Source organism: Glycine max, chromosome 1 (genome assembly GCF_000004515.6).
Source record: "Glycine max cultivar Williams 82 chromosome 1, Glycine_max_v4.0, whole genome shotgun sequence".
NCBI lineage: Eukaryota > Viridiplantae > Streptophyta > Magnoliopsida > Fabales > Fabaceae > Glycine > Glycine max.
In genome coordinates this window covers 11,542,437-11,551,167 of record NC_016088.4, presented here as the reverse complement: position 1 = coordinate 11,551,167, position 8,731 = coordinate 11,542,437, and the positions used below count along the sequence as shown (strand labels likewise).

At 32.9% G+C, this 8,731-nt stretch overlaps 3 non-coding genes across 3 annotated transcripts; all 3 read right to left on the bottom strand.

Annotated features, from left to right (window-relative positions):
- Positions 1-341: 341 nt before the first annotated feature.
- On the bottom strand, positions 342-436 carry LOC112997907 (small nucleolar RNA snoR69Y). The gene has a single exon (XR_003262961.1). It is a non-coding gene; the product is annotated as a small nucleolar RNA snoR69Y (small nucleolar RNA).
- Positions 437-1,342: 906 nt separating this feature from the next.
- LOC112997898 (small nucleolar RNA R160) lies at positions 1,343-1,421 on the bottom strand. The gene has a single exon (XR_003262955.1). It is a non-coding gene; the product is annotated as a small nucleolar RNA R160 (small nucleolar RNA).
- A 269-nt stretch (positions 1,422-1,690) lies between these two features.
- On the bottom strand, positions 1,691-1,773 carry LOC112997900 (small nucleolar RNA R160). Its single transcript, XR_003262957.1, has one exon. It is a non-coding gene; the product is annotated as a small nucleolar RNA R160 (small nucleolar RNA).
- Between the last annotated feature and the right edge of the window lie 6,958 nt (positions 1,774-8,731).

The following is an 8,731-nucleotide window of genomic DNA, read 5'->3' as shown; positions in this document are numbered from 1 at the left end:
GTCCTGGTAATGATGAATTATTATCATTGTTTCGATCACCTAATCATTTCTTTCAACAAATGAAAGAGAAATATGAATTGAAGGTTAAAGCGAATTGAAGTAATTATTTTTAATTATATTGGTAATTCTTTATAATTTCTTCAATTCAGTTACATATAATTATAATTTCACAAATTGCAGGTTAGAGCGGATTTGCTCTAACTTGATTAAAACGAGGCACACAACAAAAACGAATTGCAATTTCACATAACAGGTTCAAACAAAAATGGTCAAACTTGTTTTAAAAATATCACATTTCCGGCAATAGAACATTTAAATAAAATGTACATGAACTTTGAGAGGTGGTGCCTCAGACAAATATGAACAAATCTATTCCCAGACCTTGCAATGGTGAAGATCTCATAGAGCTGGGATTATATTTATCATCATTGACCACAAAATAAAAAGGCACAAGACAAGTAATTTGACGGACTTTAACTAACCCCAAGAACTTGAGATAGCCTCTCTCTCAAAACAGTGTCAAGCTTTCAAAAGAGAAAGTCACGGTAAATCAGGACAAAGTCATTGGAAGATGGCATCTTAAATTCTCAGAGTGCAAGATGTCATGAAAAAACAATTGTTGAACAAAAATTACTTGAGCACACTACTTCAATCATTGCAATAAAATTAACAACCATGCAGCTTCCTACATGTCCTGCCCTAATTCTATTTCACCTGCCAATTTATAAAGACAAATAAAGCAAGAAAAAACCAGGGAAGAAAGAATTTTTTTGTTGCACCATGCTCGTATAATCTGACAGATTGATGCAAATCAGATTAAAAAATTTGGTGTGCTTGTGTTCAGTTAATTCCTTTATTTCTTCAGTAGTAAGAGTCTCAACTGCCAGGAGATGAAAGACATTTATGCCCACATGAAATCACAAACTTTTTACATAAATTTCTTTTTAAAAAGATGAAAGTTTTAAAGCAACTTGTTCTTTGCTGTGGGTGTAAAGTGGCACTAACATAACTCTATCCTAAATCATTTATCAAAACAGGGTGCAAATGTAAATTTTAATAGATGAACATCTAACACAATCAATTAAATTTCCCAAGAACATCATGTTGATTGAAGTAATCTAAAACAAACTTAGGCTAATGTACACTATATACAAATCTGTTTGGAGAAGGACCCTAACGTAAACAATCAAAAGGGAAGTCAAATTCAAATGGAGAAAAGGGGAACGTAGTAACTGGTGATACATAACCGATTACTCCCATTAGAATTTGATTCCTCTTCATATCATGAAAAATAAAACCTCGGTGGAAAAAAAAACACAATTGATAATGGCAAATCCAGCAAAGCAATCCGAGAATTTTGAAGACCATTTGAAATTAGGAATCCACATCATATTCAGATATTAAGACCTCATCACTTTGCTCGTCATTCTATCAATTCCTTTCCTTGGTTTTTCCCCTTGTCTATAGAAACATTATAGCTGAAACAAAACCAGAATATTCACAGCATCAAAAGCTATATCTACCAAAAATAAATATTTTTTTGAACCAACATAATGCAGCAAACTCGGTACTAACCATCTAATACAAACAATAACACTTGAAACCCCCATAATCACACAAGCACAAAGGGAATAAAAAAGAACAAATAAATGAATCATTGAACCAACCCTAATTACAACAACAAAAGCAAAGCAATCAGAGAACTTTGAAGACCATATGAAACACAAGATATCCTCATCAGTTTCAGAAAAGTTTTGGCTTCATCATTTTGCTTTACTTATTCACTGGTATCAATCATTTTAACCACCCAGTACTGCGTAACAAAACAATTTCGCGGCAAAAAAATTGCAAATTGGGCGAATAAAACACACCCAAAAACATGAATTTTATTTGCCGTGGCTAGATTTAGCACCTGGACAACCTTAACTCGTGATTTCCTTGCAACTAAAACTAGAAGATGCAAGGGGCTACATGGTGCATCATATTAACAATCATTTGCTGAAAGACCTAATAAAAATTGAAAGAAAACAACATAGAAAAAAGGTAGAGAAAGGTCACCGCTGCAGCACAATTGGTTTTCATTTGCAAAGGCAGCGTCCTCATCTTTATACACGACGAGAGTACACATGGCCATTTAGGATTTAGGGTTAGGGTTTTAATTTTTGGTAGTGCTTTTGGGCTTTTTTTGGGCTAAACAAAAACAACTTTAGGCTTTTGCTTTCCGCACCACCTTTTTTTTCTTCCTGCACCCACAAACGACAAAAATACCCTTCTGTAACCCTAACTTCTCTTTCTCACTAACATCCTTCAAAGCCCCAGAAGAAATTAACTCAAATTTTGAAATTATCAGTATACATTATGATAAAAAATAAAAAAGTGACTTTGTTTTGTCTCTGCATACATCTTCATGCTTCATGCGATTTACTATTCTATCTTTGGTAGGGCATTTGAGAGGGAGAGAATAGATAAGTTTCATCGTGAGGGACCAGGGTTGAGTGTAAAGGGTAGTTAGGCCCCAACATATTTTAAATTCTGAATTCATTTTTTTATCATTATCTTTATCTTTTATTTTTATTATCTTATCTATTTTATCTTCTACATTTCTTATTTTTTACTTTAATCTCTTATCTCTTTAGTTTTTATATTATCTCCTAATCTTCTATTTTAAATTTCTTATCCTTCCTCTCTCTTACTTTCTTCAAATTTTACATTTAAATTTCTTATCTCTTGCTTGTAAATTGGGTTTGCATCAATCCAAGTACAAAGAAATTCAATGTGGATTCAATACTCGGACTTTCGAGTACTTTACTACTTTAGACAAATTGGTGCACTTACCAACGAGTTAACAAGTTTTTGGTGTCGTTGCCTTCGTACTTGGTTGTTTGCATATTCCAATTTTAAAGCAATCAAATTTATCTTTTAACTTTTTATTTTTATTTTTAAAAAAAAACTATTTTTCAATTTTTCTTTCTTCACTCTTATATTCATTTTTACAAAACAAAAAAATATATATTTTTTCTTGTGAGTCTATGCTTGTAGAGTGGAATCTCAGAAGAACTTGATCCATGGAAGATATTTTAAAGAGGTGGACTGAGCATCTTGAAAGCACATGATTAGGGGTTAGAGTCATCTATCATCTGTAAATTGTGATTTTTGTGGAGGAGAGCACTCAAAGAAAAATTCTTGGTGGGGACAAGAGTTACACCCTTACAATCAACATGAAGAAAAAAGACTTTCTAATCTAAAGAATGTGTTTATGCAATTCATGGAAACATCCAAAGCTAGCTTCAAATCCAATCAAAACTCAATTCAAAATCTCGAAAGTCAGGTTGGCAAGAGTTACTCCATGAAAAATTATAGGTGGGAGCAAGAGTTATAACCCTATAATCAATATGAAGAAGAAAGAATTTTTAATCTTGATAATTTGTTGATGCAACTCAAGGAAACATATGAATCTACTCAACACATAATTAAAAATCTAGAAATTCAAGTTGGTAAGCTAGCAAAAGAAGTGGCTAAATTTATGATCACAAGGGAAGAAAACTTTGTAGAGGTTGAAGCTCATGAGGAAAGTCTTGTAGAAGAGCATGATTCAAGATAAAAAAGATGAAGAAAAAAGTGAGGAGAGAACACAACAACAATGGGAGAAGTGCTCACAAGTAGAAATTCAACAAGAAAGTATTCTCCAAGTCAATATCCCTTCTCATCAATTGATTGTCAAGGAAGAAAGGCATGGAGAACATGACAAATCTCTAAGTGTCATTCTCTCCTTGATCACTAGCACTTCTCTTGCAATGATATGGAAGGCATTTTCAGGATACATGAGTTTCATGGAGTCTCTAGCTAAGAGGAAAAAAATGCAAGGAAGATGTGTTCTATGTGACCTTCATGCCACCTTGAAGGCATTGGACTCGTCAAGCTAATAACATTAAAGAAGTGCTTATTGGGAGGAAACCCATGATTTCTTACCTTATCTCTCTTTTAGTTAATTGCATTGTGTGTTTTTTAGGATAGTTGTGTTATTTCTTTTCTTTATTTTATTTTCATTTTATGCAGTTTAAATTCAACAATTTAATTCCAATAATTTTATTTCAGACATTGAATAAAAAAATTGCATGATAAAAACATAGGAAATCAGTAATTTTATGACTTGTTCTGGATGAATTGATAAATGAGATATACTATATACTGATAAGATGATTGTGAAAATTATGATTCTTGTGTGAGCAGGCATTATTGTGAGTGATGAAGTATGAATTGAAAGCATAAGAGTGAAGAGGTTAGCACGTCTAAACAAAAATCATGATATGTAAGCCGAGCACTTCATAAATGTCCGGTGAGATGTGCGAGCTTATAACTGTGAGAGAACGATTGTCCTTAATTTCCTGATTTTGCATGATTCTTAAACTGTTAAGTACATACATAAGGTGGAAATAATCAAGGGCTTGTTTTGATTTTCTTAGCCACTGAGCCAAATAGCCAACCTATTACTAGAATAAATCCCTTGCACCCTATTGAGCCTAATCTGAATAAATTGTCTTTGAAACCCAACTTGAATGAAATTAATAACTACCTTATCTTAGATTGTAGGAAAGCATGGGTTAAGACAAATTTACCCCTAATTTGGGGGAGGAGGATTCTTGGATGAAAATTTTTGTTTCAAGAACACTAATAACAACATACATCCAGAGTAAATTGCATTATGTGATCAGTTACTACAATACCAATGTAATTCAGTTTTTATAGTTTCTATTGCAAAAGAGAGAGAGAGAGGGAGAGAGAGAGAGTATGGTTCAAATAAAAAGCTGATAGCAACTATGTACCAAAGAAATTTTGTGTGTTGTTAAGAATTAAATACATGAAAGTTGGGGCTGTGAAATATAAAGCCATAGGTTATAAAAAAAATATGAGGTAGGTGCTCTCTTAGAACCTAACTTTGAATCTAAAGAAAAACCATAAGTTTCTTGTTAGCCTAGTCACGTTACAAGCCTAAAAAGCCCTTAGTGATCCACAATATAATGTATGATTACCTTAACTGAGAAGAAGTGCAAAGTTGGGAATATTAGTTCAGTTGGGGAAATTAAAAACACTCTTAGCCGAGACACTTGTACGCTGAGAGAAACACTAGCCTTGTGAGGAATGAAGTGTGGTAATTCTGCCTTGATGAAAGTTTTATTTGCTAACATTTTTCATCTCCATGTGCATTCCTTCATACTTCCATCACAAGAGCAAGACAAATGTGTAGAAGCAAAGTTTCATGGTGAATCAAAGGTGATTCAAAGGTGTTTTGATGATAACAATGATGATAACAAAAGATGATGACAAAAAGCTCAAAGATCAATCAAAGAACAACTCAAGCGAATCAAAGATCAATCAAAGAACAACTAGAGTGAATCAAGAACAATTCAAGAGTTCAAGATAAGAATAAAGAAGAATTCAAGACTCAAGAAGAAAGTTTAGAGTCAAGAATCAAGATTCAAGGTTCAAGATCTCAAGAATAAGATCAAGATTCAAGATTCAAGAATCAAGATAAGGCTTAATAGAGATAAGTATGAAAAGTTTTTCTCAAAAATTGAGTAGCACATGATTTTTTTCAAAACATGTTTACCAAAGAGTTTTTACTCTCTGGTAATCAATTACCAGATTGTTGTAATCGATTACCAGTAGCAAAATTGTTTTGAAAAAGTTTTTAAATTGAATTTAAAACGTTCCAATTAATTTCAAAAAGTTGTAATCGATTACAATGTTTTGGTAATCGATTACCAGTGCCTTTTGAATGTTGAAATTCAAATTCAAATGTGAAGAGTCACATCCTTTCACATAAAAGCCTTGTGTAATCAATTACACTGATTTGGTAATCGATTACCAGTGATTGTTTCTAAATAAATCAAAAGATGTAACTCTTCAAAAGGTTTTTGACTTTTTCAAATTGGTTTTAAGTTTTTCTAAAAGTTATAACTCTTCTAAATTGTCTTCTTGACCAGACATGAAGAGTCTATAAAAGCAAGGCTTTGTTTTGCATTTTCATTCATTCATTCAATCTTGAACACTTGTTTCATACAATCCTTTACATGCCTTGAATCTCTTTGAACTTCTTCTTCTTCTTTGTACCAAAAGCTTTCTAAAGTTTTTTGGTTTTCTAAACCTTGAAAACTTGTGTTATTCATCTTTTCATTCTCTTCTCCCTTTGCCAAAAAGAATTCGCCAAGGACTAACTGCCTGAATTCTTTTTGTGTCTCTCTTCTCCCTTTTCCAAAAGAACAAAGGACTAACCGCCTGAATTCTTTTGTGTCTCCCTTCTCCCTTGTCAAAGAATTCAAAACGACACAGTCTGAGAATTCTTTTGATTCTTCCCATTCCCTTATACAAAAGTGTTCAAAGGACTAACCACCTGAGAATTCTTTTGTATCCCCATTCACAAAGTATCAAAGGTTTAACAGCCTGAGATCTTTGTCTTAACACATTGGAGGGTACATCCTTTGTGGTACAAGTAGAGGGTACATCTACTTGAGTTTGACTGAGAACAAGAGAGGGTACATCTCTTGTGGATTAGTTGTAGTGGAGGGTACATCCACTTGGTTCAAAGAGAACAAAGGAGGGTACATCCCTTGTGGATCTTTGCTTGTAAAAGTATTTTTACAAGGTTGAAAGAAATCTCAAGGACCGCAGGTCACTTGGGGACTGGATGTAGGCACGGGTTGTTGCCGAACCAGTATAAAAACTCTTGTGTGTTTGTTTCCTTCTTCCCTACTCTTTTAATTTTCGCTGTGCATTTAATTTCTGCTTTTACTTTATGTTAAGTTTCTCTTCTACTCCTTATTCTCTTAACAACATAAGTAAAAGCCTTAGAAGATTAAATTTTTAATTAGTAAAGGTTTAGGAATAATTAATTCAACCCCCCTTTCTTAATTATTCTGAGGCCACTTGATCCAACAAGTGGTATCAGAGCAGGTTTCTTGTAGAAAGTTTAACCACTTCAAGATTAATGGCCTCTTTAGATTCTTTGTCTTTCAAAAGTATTTTCAGGAACAAGTTATTCCAAGATTATGATGAAGACCAAGTCAACTTGTGTCTCATGACAAAATATGACGAGAATAACAAAGAAGATTTTGTAAGGAAGAAATGGTACATAGACGATGGATGTTCCAAGCACATGATGGGTGATGTATCCAAATTCACAACTATTTCCCTTAAGAAAAGTGGACATGTTACATACGGAGACAACAACAAGGGAAAAATTATTGGAGTCGGTAAAATAGGTACGAGTTCTTCTACTCCTATTGAAAATGTGTTGCTTGTAGAAGGTTTGAAGCATAGTTTATTAAGTGTTAGTCAATTATGTGATTGAGGATATAAAGTATCTTTTGATTCTGAAAAATGTGTTATTAAGCATGAGCATGATAAAGATATTGAACATATAGGTTTTAGAGAAAATAATGTTTACATGATTGATCTAAAACAAAAATCTGAAAATGATAGATGCTTTTTAAGTAAAGATTGTGATCCATGGTTATGGCATAAAAGAATTGCTCATATTAACATGGATCATCTAAATAGACTAATTTCAAAAGATCTAGTTATTGGTTTGCCTAAATTAAAATTTGAAAAAGATAAGTTATGTGATGCATGCCAAAAAGGTAAACAAACAAAAGTATCTTTTAAATCTAAAAATATTGTTTCCACCACTCAACCATTGCAATTGTTACACATGGATTTGTTTGGACCATCTAGGGTTATGAGTTTTGGTGGAAGTTACTATGCATTAGTAATTGTTGATGATTATTCTAGGTATACTTGGACTTTATTTCTTACTCAAAAATGATGCATTTCATGCATTTAGAAGACTTGCCAAAGTTATTCAAAACAAAAAGAATCTCAAAATTATCTCCATCAGAAGTGATCATGGAGGTGAGTTTGAAAACAATGATTTTGAAATATTTTGTGATGAATATGGCATAGAACACTATTTTTCTGCACCTAGGACACCCCAACAAAATGGAGTAGTAGAAAGGAAAAATAGAGCCCTAGAAGAAATTGCTAGAACTCTTTTAAATGACACACCTCTTCCAAAATACTTTTGGGCAGAAGCGGTTAACACTGCATGTTATATTATGAACAGAGCCTTAATCAGACCCATTCTTAAGAAAACCCCATATGAACTTTTCAATAATAGAAAACCAAACATTGCACATTTACATGTTTTTGGATGTAAATGTTTTGTTCTAAACAATGGTAAAGAAAGCCTAGGAAAGTTTGATGCCAAGGCAGATGAAGGTATCTTCCTTGGGTATTCCTTACATAGTAAAGCATTTAGAATATACAACAAAAGAACCATGACAATTGAGGAATCAATACATGTTACTTTTGATGAAACTAATATCACTTCCTCGAGAAAGGAGTTTGTTGATGATATTGCAGATACTTTGGAAGATACTCAAAATGAAGAAAGAAATCTGAAAAGAAAGAGAGATGATGAAGACAAGAATGATCAAGATGACACAACACAAAAAAACAATGATCTTCCCAAAGAATGGAAAACTTCAAGAAATCATCCTCTTGACAACATCATCGGTGATATCTCAAAAGGGGTAACAACTAGACACTCTCTTAAAGATTTATGCAATAATATGGCATTTGTTTCATTAATAGAACCTAAAAACTTTAAAGAAGCTATTATAGATGACCATTGGATAGTAGCTATGCAAGAAGAATTAAATCAATTTGAAAGAAA